Raw genomic sequence first — 15157 nt, forward strand, 5'->3', positions numbered from 1 at the left:
AAATCTGGAAAGAATCTTTCTGAGAAACTGCTTAGTGTTCTGTTAATTCATCTCACAGAGTTACATCTGTATTTCGTGGATCTCTTTGCTAGCCTTATTTCTGTGGAATCTGAGAACAGATATTTCGGTTCCCTTTGGAGACTATAGGGCCAAAGGAAATATCCTCCGATAACAAAGAGAAAGAAGCTTTCTGAGAAACTTCTTTCTGTTCTGTGAAATCATCTCACAGAGTTACAGCTTTCCCCTCAAGAAGCCTTTCGCTAAGACAGTTCTTGTGGAATTGGCAAAGTGATATTTGGAAGCCCATAGAGGGCTATGGTGAAAAAGGAAATATCCTCAGATGAAATCTGGAAAGAAGCTTTCTGAGAAACTGCTTAGTGTTCTGTTAATTCATCTCACAGAGTTACATCTGTATTTCGTGGATCTCTTTGCTAGCCTTATTTCTGTGGAATCTGAGAACAGATATTTCTGATCCCTTTGGAGACTACAGGGCCAAAGGAAATATCCTCCGATAACAAAGAGAAAGAAGCGTTCTGAGAAACTTCTTTGTGTTCTGTGAAATCATCTCACAGAGTTACAGCTTTCCCCTCAAGAAGCCTTTCGCTAAGACAGTTCTTGTGGAATTGGCAAAGTGATATTAGGAAGCCCATAGAGGGCTATGGTGAAAAAGGAAATATCCTCAGATGAAATCTGGAAAGAAGCTTTCTGAGAAACTGCTTAGTGTTCTGTTAATTCATCTCACAGAGTTACATCTGTATTTCGTGGATCTCTTTGCTAGCCTTATTTCTGTGGAATATGAGAACTGATATTTCCGATCCCTTTGGAGACTATAGGGCCAAAGGAAATATCCTCCGATAACAAAGAGAAAGAAGCTTTCTGAGAAACTTCTTTGTGTTCTGCGAAATCATCTCACATTGTTACAGCTTTCCCCTCAAGAAGCCTTGCGCTAAGACAGTTCTTGTGGAATTGGCAAAGTGATATTTGGAAGCCCATAGAGGGCTATGGTGAAAAAGGAAATATCCTCAGATGAAATCTGGAAAGAAGCTTTCTGAGAAACTGCTTAGTGTTCTGTTAATTCAACTCACAGAGTTACATCTGTATTTCGTGGATCTCTTTGCTAGCCTTATTTCTGTGGAATCTGAGAACAGATATTTCGGATCCCTTTGGAGACTATAGGGCCAAAGGAAATATCCTCCGATAACAAAGAGAAAGAAGCTTTCTGAGAAACTTCTTTGTGTTCTGTGAAATCATCTCACAGAGTTACAGCTTTCCCCTCAAGAAGCCTTTCGCTAAGACAGTTCTTGTGGAATTGGCAAAGTGATATTTGGAAGCCCATAGAGGGCTATGGTGAAAAAGGAAATATCCGCAGATGAAATCTGGAAAGAAGCTTCCTGAGAAACTGCTTAGTGTTCTGTTAATTCATCTCACAGAGATACATCTGTATTTCGTGGATCTCTTTGCTAGCCTTATTTCTGTGGAATCTGAGAACAGATATTTCGGATCCCTTTGGAGACTATAGGGCCAAAGGAAATATCCTCCGATAACAAAGAGAAAGAAGCTTTCTGAGAAACTTCTTTGTGTTCTGTGAAATCATCTCACAGACTTACAGCTTTCCCCTCAAGAAGCCTTTCGCTAAGACAGTTCTTGTGGAATTGGCAAAGTGATATTTGGAAGCCCGTAGAGGGCTATGGTGAAAAAGGAAATATCCTCAGATGAAATCTGGAAAGAAGCTTTCTGAGAAACTGCTTAGTGTTCTGTTAATTCATCTCACAGAGTTACATCTGTATTTCGTGGATCTCTTTGCTAGCCTTATTTCTGTGGAATCTGAGAACAGATATTTCGGATCCATTTGGAGACTATAGGGCCAAAGGAAATATCCTCCGATAACAAAGAGAAAGAAGCTTTCTGAGAAACTTCTTTGTGTTCTGTGAAATCATCTCACAGAGTTACAGCTTTCCCCTCAAGAAGCCTTTCGCTAAGACAGTTCTTGTAGATTTCGCAAAGTGATATTTGGAAGCCCATAGAGGGCTATGGTGAAAAAGGAAATATCCTCAGATGAAATCTGGAAAGAAGCTTTCTGAGAAACTGCTTAGTGTTCTGTTAATTCTTCTCACAGAGTTACATCTGTATTTCGTGGATCTCTTTGCTACCCTTATTTTTGTGGAATCTGAGAACAGATATTTCTGTTCCCTTTGGAGACTACAGGGCCAAAGGAAATATCCTCCGATAACAAAGAGAAAGAAGCTTTCTGAGAAACTTCTTTGTGTTCTGTGAAATCATCTCACAGAGTTACAGCTTTCCCCTCAAGAAGCCTTTCGCTAAGACAGTTCTTGTAGATTTGGCAAAGTGATATTTGGAAGCCCATAGAGGGCTATGGTGAAAAAGGAAATATCCTCAGATGAAATCTGGAAAGAAGCTTTCTGAGAAACTGCTTAGTGTTCTGTTAATTCATCTCACAGAGTTACATCTGTATTTCGTGGATCTCTTTGCTACCCTTATTTCTGTGGAATCTGCGAACAGATATTTCGGTTCCCTTTGGAGACTATAGGGCCAAAGGAAATATCCTCCGATAACAAAGAGAAAGAAGCTTTCTGAGAAACTTCTTTGTGTTCTGTGAAATCATCTCACAGACTTACAGCTTTCCCCTCAAGAAGCCTTTCGCTAAGACAGTTCTTGTGGAATTGGCAAAGTGATATTTGGAAGCCCATTGAGGGCTATGGTGAAAAAGGAAATATCCTCAGATGAAATCTGGAAAGAAGCTTTCTGAGAAACTGCTTAGTGTTCTGTTAATTCATCTCACAGAGTTACATCTGTATTTCGTGGATCTCTTTGCTAGCCTTATTTCTGTGGAATCTGAGAACAGATATTTCGGATCCCTTTGGAGACTACAGGGCCAAAGGAAATATCCTCCGATAACAAAGAGAAAGAAGCGTTCTGAGAAACTTCTTTGTGTTCTGTGAAATCATCTCACAGAGTTACAGCTTTCCCCTCAAGAAGCCTTTCGCTAAGACAGTTCTTGTGGAATTGGCAAAGTGATATTAGGAAGCCCATAGAGGGCTATGGTGAAAAAGGAAATATCCTCAGATGAAATCTGGAAAGAAGCTTTCTGAGAAACTGCTTAGTGTTCTGTTAATTCATCTCACAGAGTTACATCTGTATTTCGTGGATCTCTTTGCTAGCCTTATTTCTGTGGAATCTGAGAACAGATATTTCGGATCCCTTTGGAGACTATAGGGCCAAAGGAAATATCCTCCGATAACAAAGAGAAAGAAGCTTTCTGAGAAACTTCTTTGTGTTCTGTGAAATCATCTCACAGAGTTAGAGCTTTCCCCTCAAGAAGCCTTTCGCTAAGACAGTTCTTGTGGAATTGGCAAAGTGATATTTGGAAGCCCATAGAGGGCTATGGTGAAAAAGGAAATATCCTCAGATGAAATCTGGAAAGAAGCTTTCTGAGAAACTGCTTAGTGTTCTGTTAATTCAACTCACAGAGTTACATCTGTATTTCGTGGATCTCTTTGCTAGCCTTATTTCTGTGGAATCTGAGAACAGATATTTCGGATCCCTTTGGAGACGATAGGGCCAAAGGAAATATCCTCCGATAACAAAGAGAAAGAAGCTTTCTGAGAAACTTCTTTGTGTTCTCTGAAATCATCTCACAGAGTTACAGCTTTCCCCTCAAGAAGCCTTTCGCTAAGACAGTTCTTGTGGAATTGGCAAAGTGATATTTGGAAGCCCATAGAGGGCTATGGTGAAAAAGGAAATATCCGCAGATGAAATCTGGAAAGAAGCTTCCTGAGAAACTGCTTAGTGTTCTGTTAATTCATCTCACAGAGTTACATCTGTATTTCGTGGATCTCTTTGCTAGCCTTATTTCTGTGGAATCTGAGAACTGATATTTCCGATCCCTGTGGAGACTATATGGCCAAAGGAAATATACTCCGATAACAAAGAGAAAGAAGCTTTCTGAGAAACTTCTTTGTGTTCTGTGAAATCATCTCACAGAGTTACAACGTTCCCCTCAAGAAGCCTTTCGCTAAGACAGTTCTTGTGGAATTGGCAAAGTGATATTTGGAAGCCCATAGAGGGCTATGGTGAAAAAGGAAATATCCTCAGATGAAATCTGGAAAGAAGCTTTCTGAGAAACTGCTTAGTGTTCTGTTAATTCATCTCACAGAGTTACATCTGTATTTCGTGGATCTCTTTGCTAGCCTTATTTCTGTGGAATCTGAGAACAGATATTTCTGTTCCCTTTGGAGACTACAGGGCCAAAGGAAATATCCTCCGATAACAAAGAGAAAGAAGCTTTCTGAGAAACTTCTTTGTGTTCTGTGAAATCATCTCACAGAGTTACAGCTTTCCCCTCAAGAAGCCTTTCGCTAAGACAGTTCTTGTGGAATTGGGAAAGTGATATTTGGAAGCCCATAGAGGGCTATGGTGAAAAAGGAAATATCCTCAGATGAAATCTGGAAAGAAGCTTTCTGAGAAACTGCTTAGTGTTCTGTTAATTCATCTCACAGAGTTACATCTGTATTTCGTGGATCTCTTTGCTACCCTTATTTTTGTGGAATCTGAGAACAGATATTTCTGTTCCCTTTGGAGACTACAGGGCCAAAGGAAATATCCTCCGATAACAAAGAGAAAGAAGCTTTCTGAGAAACTTCTTTCTGTTCTGTGAAATCATCTCACAGAGTTACAGCTTTCCCCTCAAGAAGCCTTTCGCTAAGACAGTTCTTGTGGAATTGGAAAAGTGATATTTGGAAGCCCATAGAGGGCTATGGTGAAAAAGGAAATATCCTCAGATGAAATCTGGAAAGAAGCTTTCTGATAAACTGCTTAGTGTTCTGTTAATTCATCTCAAAGAGTTACATCTGTATTTCGTGGATCTCTTTGCTAGCCTTATTTCTGTGGAATGTGAGAACAGATATTTCGGATCCCAGTGGAGACTATATGGCCAAAGGAAATATACTCCGATAACAAAGAGAAAGAAGCTTTCTGAGAAACTTCTTTGTGTTCTGTGAAATCATCTCACAGAGTTACAGCTTTCCCCTCAAGAAGCCTTTCGCTAAGACAGTTCTTGTGGAATTGGCAAAGTGATATTTGGAAGCCCATAGAGGGCTATGGTGAAAAAGGAAATATCCTCAGATGAAATCTGGAAAGAAGCTTTCTGAGAAACTGCTTAGTGTTCTGTTAATTCATCTCACAGAGTTACATCTGTATTTCGTGGATCTCTTTGCTAGCCTTATTTCTGTGGAATCTGAGAACAGATATTTCGGATCCCTTTGGAGACTACAGGGCCAAAGGAAATATCCTCCGATAACAAAGAGAAAGAAGCGTTCTGAGAAACTTCTTTGTGTTCTGTGAAATCATCTCACAGAGTTACAGCTTTCCCCTCAAGAAGCCTTTCGCTAAGACAGTTCTTGTGGAATTGGCAAAGTGATATTAGGAAGCCCATAGTGGGCTATGGTGAAAAAGGAAATATCCTCAGATGAAATCTGGAAAGAAGCTTTCTGAGAAACTGCTTAGTGTTCTGTTAATTCATCTCACAGAGTTACATCTGTATTTCGTGGATCTCTTTGCTAGCCTTATTTCTGTGGAATCTGAGAACAGATATTTCGGATCCCTTTGAAGACTATAGGGCCAAAGGAAATATCCTCCGATAACAAAGAGAAAGAAGCTTACTGAGAAACTTCTTTCTGTTCTGTGAAATCATCTCACAGAGTTACAGCATTCCCCTCAAGAAGCCTTTCGCTAAGACAGTTCTTGTGGAATTGGCAAAGTGATATTTGGAATCCGATAGAGGGCTATGGTGAAAAAGGAAATATCCTCAGATGAAATCTGGAAAGAAGCTCTCTGAGAAACTGCTTAGTGTTCTGTTAATTCATCTCACAGAGTTACATCTGTATTTCGTGGATCTCTTTGCTACCCTTATTTTTGTGGAATCTGAAAACAGATATTTCTGATCCCTTTGGAGACTACAGGGCCAAAGGAAATATCCTCCGATAACAAAGAGAAAGAAGCTTTCTGAGAAACTTCTTTGTGTTCTGTGAAATCATCTCACAGAGTTACAGCTTTCCCCTCAAGAAACCTTTCGCTAAGACAGTTCTTGTGGAATTGGCAAAGTGATATTTGGAAGCCCATAGAGGGCTATGGTGAAAAAGGAAATATCCTCAGATGAAATCTGGAAAGAAGCTTTCTGAGAAACTGCTAGTGTTCTGTTAATTCATCTCACAGAGTTACATCTGTATTTCGTGGATCTCTTTGCTAGCATTATTTCTGTGGAATCTGAGAACTGATATTTCCGATCCCTGTGGAGACTATATGACCAAAGGAAATATACTCCGATAACAAAGAGAAAGAAGCTTTCTGTGAAACTTCTTTGTGTTCTGTGAAATCATCTCACAGAGTTACAGCTTTCCCCTCAAGAAGCCTTTCGCTAAGACAGTTCTTGTAGATTTCGCAAAGTGATATTTGGAAGCCCATAGAGGGCTATGGTGAAAAAGGAAATATCCTCAGATGAAATCTGGAAAGAAGCTTTCTGAGAAACTGCTTAGTGTTCTGTTAATTCATCTCACAGAGTTACATCTGTATTTCGTGGATCTCTTTGCTAGCCTTATTTCTGTGGAATCTGGGAACAGATATTTCTGTTCCCTTTGGAGACTATAGGGCCAAAGGAAATATCCTCCGATAACAAAGAGAAAGAAGCTTTCTGAGTACTTCTTTGTGTTCTGTGAAATCATCTCACAGAGTTACAGCTTTCCCCTCAAGAATCCTTTCGCTAAGACAGTTCTTGTGGAATTGGCAAAGTGATATTTGGAAGCCCATAGAGGGCTATGTTGAAAAAGGAAATATCCTCAGATGAAATCTGGAAAGAAGCTTTCTGAGAAACTGCTTAGTGTTCTGTTAATTCATCTCACAGAGTTACATCTGTATTTCGTGGATCTCTTTGCTAGCCTTATTTCTGTGGAATCTGAGAACAGATATTTCGGATCACTTTGGAGACTACAGGGCCAAAGGAAATATCCTCCGATAACAAAGAGAAAGAAGCTTTCTGAGAAACTTCTTTGTGTTCTGTGAAATCATCTCACAGACTTACAGCTTTCCCCTCAAGAAGCCTTTCGCTAAGACAGTTCTTGTGGAATTGGCAAAGTGATATTTGGAAGCCCATAGAGGGCTATGGTGAAAAAGGAAATATCCTCAGATGAAATCTGGAAAGAAGCTTTCTGAGAAACTGCTTAGTGTTCTGTTAATTCATCTCACAGAGTTACATCTGTATTTCGTGGATCTCTTTGCTAGCCTTATTTCTGTGGAATCTGAGAACTGATATTTCCGATCCCTGTGGAGACTATATGACCAAAGGAAATATACTCCGATAACAAAGAGAAAGAAGATTTCTGTGAAACTTCTTTGTGTTCTGTGAAATCATCTCACAGAGTTACAGCTTTCCCCTCAAGAAGCCTTTCGCTAAGACAGTTCTTGTAGATTTCGCAAAGTGATATTTGGAAGCCCATAGAGGGCTATGGTGAAAAAGGAAATATCCTCAGATGAAATCTGGAAAGAAGCTTTCTGAGAAACTGCTTAGTGTTCTGTTAATTCATCTCACAGAGTTACATCTGTATTTCGTGGATCTCTTTGCTAGCCTTATTTCTGTGGAATCTGGGAACAGATATTTCTGTTCCCTTTGGAGACTATAGGGCCAAAGGAAATATCCTCCGATAACAAAGAGAAAGAAGCTTTCTGAGTAGTTCTTTGTGTTCTGTGAAATCATCTCACAGAGTTACAGCTTTCCCCTCAAGAAGCCTTTCGCTAAGACAGTTCTTGTGGAATCGGCAAAGTGATATTTGGAAGCCCATAGAGGGCTATGTTGAAAAAGGAAATATCCTCAGATGAAATCTGGAAAGAAGCTTTCTGAGAAACTGCTTAGTGTTCTGTTAATTCATCTCACAGAGTTACATCTGTATTTCGTGGATCTCTTTGCTAGCCTTATTTCTGTGGAATCTGAGAACAGATATTTCGGACCACTTTGGAGACTATAGGGCCAAAGGAAATATCCTCCGATAACAAAGAGAAAGAAGCTTTCTGAGAAACTTCTTTGTGTTCTGTGAAATCATCTCACAGACTTACAGCTTTCCCCTCAAGAAGCCTTTCGCTAAGACAGTTCTTGTGGAATTGGCAAAGTGATATTTGGAAGCCCATAGAGGGCTATGGTGAAAAAGGAAATATCCTCAGATGAAATCTGGAAAGAAGCTTTCTGAGAAACTGCTTAGTGTTCTGTTAATTCATCTCACAGAGTTACATCTGTATTTCGTGGATCTCTTTGCTACGCTTATTTTTGTGGAATCTGAGAACAGATATTTCTGTTCCCCTTGGAGACTACAGGGCCAAAGGAAATATCCTCCGATAACAAAGAGAAAGAAGCTTTCTGAGAAACTTCTTTGTGTTCTGTGAAATCATCTCACAGAGTTACAGCTTTCCCCTCAAGAAGCCTTTCGCTAAGACAGTTCTTGTGGAATTGGCAAAGTGATATTTGGAAGCCCATAGAGGGCTATGGTGAAAAAGGAAATATCCTCAGATGAAATCTGGAAAGAAGCTTTCTGAGAAACTGCTTAGTGTTCTGTTAATTCATCTCACAGAGTTACATCTGTATTTCGTGGATCTCTTTGCTAGCCTTATTTCTGTGGAATCTGAGAACAGATATTTGGGATCCCAGTGGAGACTATATGGCCAAAGGAAATATACTCCGATAACAAAGAGAAAGAAGCTTTCTGAGAAACTTCTTTGAGTTCTGTGAAATCATCTCACAGAGTTAGAGCTTTCCCCTCAAGAAGCTTTTCACTAAGACAGTTCTTGTAGATTTGGCAAAGTGATATTTGGAAGCCCATAGAGGGCTATGGTGAAAAAGGAAATATCCTCAGATGAAATCTGGAAAGAAGCTTTCTGAGAAACTGCTTAGTGTTCTGTTAATTCATCTCACAGAGTTACATCTGTATTTCGTGGATCTCTTTGCTAGCCTTATTTCTGTGGAATCTGAGAACAGATATTTCGGTTCCCTTTGGAGACGATAGGGCCAAAGGAAATATCCTCCGATAACAAAGAAAAAGAAGCTTTCTGAGAAACTTCTTTGTGTTCTGTGAAATCATCTCACAGACTTACAGCTTTCCCCTCAAGAAGCCTTTCGCTAAGACAGTTCTTGTGGAATTGGCAAAGTGATATTTGGAAGCCCATAGAGGGCTATGGTGAAAAAGGAAATATCCTCAGATGAAATCTGGAAAGAAGCTTTCTGAGAAACTGCTTAGTGTTCTGTTAATTCATCTCACAGAGTTACATCTGTATTTCGTGGATCTCTTTGCTAGCCTTATTTCTGTGGAATCTGAGAACTGATATTTCCGATCCCTGTGGAGACTATATGACCAAAGGAAATATACTCCGATAACAAAGAGAAAGAAGCTTTCTGTGAAACTTCTTTGTGTTCTGTGAAATCATCTCACAGAGTTACAGCTTTCCCCTCAAGAAGCCTTTCGCTAAGACAGTTCTTGTAGATTTCGCAAAGTGATATTTGGAAGCCCATAGAGGGCTATGGTGAAAAAGGAAATATCCTCAGATGAAATCTGGAAAGAAGCTTTCTGAGAAACTGCTTAGTGTTCTGTTAATTCATCTCACAGAGTTACATCTGTATTTCGTGGATCTCTTTGCTAGCCTTATTTCTGTGGAATCTGGGAACAGATATTTCTGTTCCCTTTGGAGACTATAGGGCCAAAGGAAATATCCTCCGATAACAAAGAGAAAGAAGCTTTCTGAGTACTTCTTTGTGTTCTGTGAAATCATCTCACAGAGTTACAGCTTTCCCCTCAAGAAGCCTTTCGCTAAGACAGTTCTTGTGGAATCGGCAAAGTGATATTTGGAAGCCCATAGAGGGCTATGTTGAAAAAGGAAATATCCTCAGATGAAATCTGGAAAGAAGCTTTCTGAGAAACTGCTTAGTGTTCTGTTAATTCATCTCACAGAGTTACATCTGTATTTCGTGGATCTCTTTGCTAGCCTTATTTCTGTGGAATCTGAGAACAGATATTTCGGATCACTTTGGAGACTATAGGGCCAAAGGAAATATCCTCCGATAACAAAGAGAAAGAAGCTTTCTGAGAAACTTCTTTGTGTTCTGTGAAATCATCTCACAGACTTACAGCTTTCCCCTCAAGAAGCCTTTCGCTAAGACAGTTCTTGTGGAATTGGCAAAGTGATATTTGGAAGCCCATAGAGGGCTATGGTGAAAAAGGAAATATCCTCAGATGAAATCTGGAAAGAAGCTTTCTGAGAAACTGCTTAGTGTTCTGTTAATTCATCTCACAGAGTTACATCTGTATTTCGTGGATCTCTTTGCTACGCTTATTTTTGTGGAATCTGAGAACAGATATTTCTGTTCCCCTTGGAGACTACAGGGCCAAAGGAAATATCCTCCGATAACAAAGAGAAAGAAGCTTTCTGAGAAACTTCTTTGTGTTCTGTGAAATCATCTCACAGAGTTACAGCTTTCCCCTCAAGAAGCCTTTCGCTAAGACAGTTCTTGTGGAATTGGCAAAGTGATATTTGGAAGCCCATAGAGGGCTATGGTGAAAAAGGAAATATCCTCAGATGAAATCTGGAAAGAAGCTTTCTGAGAAACTGCTTAGTGTTCTGTTAATTCATCTCACAGAGTTACATCTGTATTTCGTGGATCTCTTTGCTAGCCTTATTTCTGTGGAATCTGAGAACAGATATTTGGGATCCCAGTGGAGACTATATGGCCAAAGGAAATATACTCCGATAACAAAGAGAAAGAAGCTTTCTGAGAAACTTCTTTGAGTTCTGTGAAATCATCTCACAGAGTTAGAGCTTTCCCCTCAAGAAGCTTTTCACTAAGACAGTTCTTGTAGATTTGGCAAAGTGATATTTGGAAGCCCATAGAGGGCTATGGTGAAAAAGGAAATATCCTCAGATGAAATCTGGAAAGAAGCTTTCTGAGAAACTGCTTAGTGTTCTGTTAATTCATCTCACAGAGTTACATCTGTATTTCGTGGATCTCTTTGCTAGCCTTATTTCTGTGGAATCTGAGAACAGATATTTCGGTTCCCTTTGGAGACGATAGGGCCAAAGGAAATATCCTCCGATAACAAAGAAAAAGAAGCTTTCTGAGAAACTTCTTTGTGTTCTCTGAAATCATCTCACAGAGTTACAGCTTCCCCCTAAAGAAGCCTTTCGCTAAGACAGTTCTTGTGGAATTGGCAAAGTGATATTTGGAAGCCCATAGAGGGCTATGGTGAAAAAGGAAATATCCTCAGATGAAATCTGGAAAGAAGCTTTCTGAGAAACTGCTTAGTGTTCTGTTAATTCATCTCACAGAGTTACATCTGTATTTCGTGGATCTCTTTGCTACCCTTATTTTTGTGGAATCTGAGAACAGATATTTCTGTTCCCTTTGGAGACTACAGGGCCAAAGGAAATATCCTCCGATAACAAAGAGAAAGAAGCTTTCTGAGAAACTTCTTTGTGTTCTGTGAAATCATCTCACAGAGGTACAGCTTTCCCCTCAAGAAGCCTTTCGCTAAGACAGTTCTTGTGGAATTGGCAAAGTGATATTTGGAAGCCCATAGAGGGCTATGGTGAAAAAGGAAATATCCTCAGATGAAATCTGGAAAGAAGCTTTCTGAGAAACTGCTTAGTGTTCTGTTAATTCATCTCACAGAGTTACATCTGTATTTCGTGGATCTCTTTGCTAGCCTTATTTCTGTGGAATCTGAGAACAGATATTTCGGATCCCAGTGGAGACTATATGGCCAAAGGAAATATACTCCGATAACAAAGAGAAAGAAGCTTTCTGAGAAACTTCTTTGTGTTCTGTGAAATCATCTCACAGAGTTACAGCTTTCCCCTCAAGAAGCCTTTCGCTAAGACAGTTCTTGTGGAATTGGGAAAGTGATATTTGGAAGCCCATAGAGGGCTATGGTGAAAAAGGAAATATCCTCAGATGAAATCTGGAAAGAAGCTTTCTGAGAAACTGCTTAGTGTTCTGTTAATTCATCTCACAGAGTTACATCTGTATTTCGTGGATCTCTTTGCTACCCTTATTTTTGTGGAATCTGAGAACAGATATTTCTGTTCCCTTTGGAGACTACAGGGCCAAAGGAAATATCCTCCGATAACAAAGAGAAAGAAGCTTTCTGAGAAACTTCTTTGTGTTCTGTGAAATCATCTCACAGAGTTACAGCTTTCCCCTCAAGAAGCCTTTCGCTAAGACAGTTCTTGTGGAATTGGAAAAGTGATATTTGGAAGCCCATAGAGGGCTATGGTGAAAAAGGAAATATCCTCAGATGAAATCTGGAAAGAAGCTTTCTGAGAAACTGCTTAGTGTTCTGTTAATTCATCTCACAGAGTTACATCTGTATTTCGTGGATCTCTTTGCTAGCCTTATTTCTGTGGAATGTGAGAACAGATATTTCGGATCCCAGTGGAGACTATATGGCCAAAGGAAATATACTCCGATAACAAAGAGAAAGAAGCTTTCTGAGAAACTTCTTTGTGTTCTGTGAAATCATCTCACAGAGTTACAGCTTTCCCCTCAAGAAGCTTTTCACTAAGACAGTTCTTGTAGATTTGGCAAAGTGATATTTGGAAGCCCTTTGAGGGCTATGGTGAAAAAGGAAATATCCTCAGATGAAATCTGGAAAGAAGCTTTCTGAGAAACTGCTTAGTGTTCTGTTAATTCATCTCACAGAGTTACATCTGTATTTCGTGGATCTCTTTGCTAGCCTTATTGCTCTGGAATCTGAGAACAGATATTTCGGTTCCCTTTGGAGACGATAGGGCCTAAGGAAATATCCTCCGATAACAAAGAGAAAGAAGCTTTCTGAGAAACTTCTTTGTGTTCTGTGAAATCATCTCACAGAGTTACAGCTTTCCCCTCAAGAAGCCGTTCGCTAAGACAGTTCTTGTGGAATTGGCAAAGTGATATTTGGAAGCCCATAGAGGGCTATGGTGAAAAAGGAAATATCCTCAGATGAAATCTGGAAAGAAGCTTTCTGAGAAACTGCTTAGTGTTCTGTTAATTCATCTAACAGAGTTACATCTGTATTTCGTGGATCTCTTTGCTAGCCTCATTTCTGTGGAATCTGAGAACAGATATTTCAGATCCCTTTGGAGACTATAGGGTCAAAGATAATATCCTCCGATAACAAAGAGAAAGAAGCTTTCTGAGAAACTTCTTTGTGTTCTGTGAAATCATCTCACAGAGTTACAGCTTTCCCCTCAAGAAGCCTTTCGCTAAGACAGTTCTTGTGGAATTGGCAAAGTGATATTTGGAAGCCCATAGAGGGCTATGATGAAAAAGGAAATATCCTCAGATGAAATCTGGAAAGAAGCTTTCTGAGAAACTGCTTAGTGTTCTGTTAATTCATCTCACGGAGTTACATCCGTATTTCGTGGATCTCTTTGCTAGCCTTATTTCTGTGGAATCTGAGAACAGATATTTCGGATCCGTTTGGAGACTATAGGGCCAAAGGAAATATCCTCCGATAACAAAGAGAAAGAAGCTTTCTGAGAAACTTCTTTGTGTTCTGTGAAATCATCTCACAGAGTTACAGCTTTCCCCTCAAGAAGCCTTTCGCTAAGACAGTTCTTGTGGAATTGGCAAAGTGATATTTGGAAGCCCTTAGAGGGCTATGGTGAGAAAGGAAATATCCTCAGATGAAATCTGGAAAGAAGCTTTCTGAGAAACTGCTTAGGGTTCTGTTAATTCATCTCACAGAGTTACATCTGTATTTCGTGGATCTCTTTGCTACGATTATTTTTGTGGAATCTGAGAACAGATATTTCTGTTCCCCTTGGAGACTACAGGGCCAAAGGAAATATCCTCCGATAACAAAGAGAAAGAAGCTTTCTGAGAAACTTCTTTGTGTTCTGTGAAATCATCTCACAGAGTTACAGATTTCCCCTCAAGAAGCCTTTCGCTAAGACAGTTCTTGTGGAATTGGCAAAGTGATATTTGGAAGCCCATAGAGGGCTATGGTGAAAAAGGAAATATCCTCAGATGAAATCTGGAAAGAAGCTTTCTGAGAAACTGCTTAGTGTTCTGTTAATTCATCTCACAGAGTTACATCTGTATTTCGTGGATCTCTTTGCTAGCCTTATTTCTGTGGAATCTGAGAACAGATATTTCGGATCCCTTTGGAGACTACAGGGCCAAAGGAAATATCCTCCGATAACAAAGAGAAAGAAGCGTTCTGAGAAACTTCTTTGTGTTCTGTGAAATCATCTCACAGAGTTACAGCTTTCCCCTCAAGAAGCCTTTCGCTAAGACAGTTCTTGTGGAATTGGCAAAGTGATATTAGGAAGTCCATAGAGGGCTATGGTGAAAAAGGAAATATCCTCAGATGAAATCTGGAAAGAAGCTTTCTGAGAAACTGCTTAGTGTTCTGTTAATTCATCTCACAGAGTTACATCTGTATTTCGTGGATCTCTTTGCTAGCCTTATTTCTGTGGAATCTGAGAACAGATATTTCGGATCCCTTTGGAGACTATAGGGCCAAAGGAAATATCCTCCGATAACAAAGAGAAAGAAGCTTTCTGAGAAACTTCTTTGTGTTCTGTGAAATCATCTCACAGAGTTAGAGCTTTCCCCTCAAGAAGCCTTTCGCTAAGACAGTTCTTGTGGAATTGGCAAAGTGATATTTGGAAGCCCATAGAGGGCTATGGTGAAAAAGGAAATATCCTCAGATGAAATCTGGAAAGAAGCTTTCTGAGAAACTGCTTAGTGTTCTGTTAATTCAACTCACAGAGTTACATCTGTATTTCGTGGATCTCTTTGCTAGCCTTATTTCTGTGGAATCTGAGAACAGATATTTCGGATCCCTTTGGAGACTATAGGGCCAAAGGAAATATCCTCCGATAACAAAGAGAAAGAAGCTTTCTGAGAAACTTCTTTGTGTTCTGTGAAATCATCTCACAGAGTTACAGCTTTCCCCTCAAGAAGCCTTTCGCTAAGACAGTTCTTGTGGAATTGGCAAAGTGATATTTGGAAGCCCATAGAGGGCTATGGTGAAAAAGGAAATATCCTCAGATGAAATCTGGAAAGAAGTTTTCTGATAAACTGCTTAGTGTTCTGTTAATTCATCTCACAGAGTTACATCTG

This window comes from Macaca nemestrina, chromosome 18 (genome assembly GCF_043159975.1).
Source record: "Macaca nemestrina isolate mMacNem1 chromosome 18, mMacNem.hap1, whole genome shotgun sequence".
Taxonomy (NCBI): Eukaryota; Metazoa; Chordata; class Mammalia; order Primates; family Cercopithecidae; genus Macaca; species Macaca nemestrina.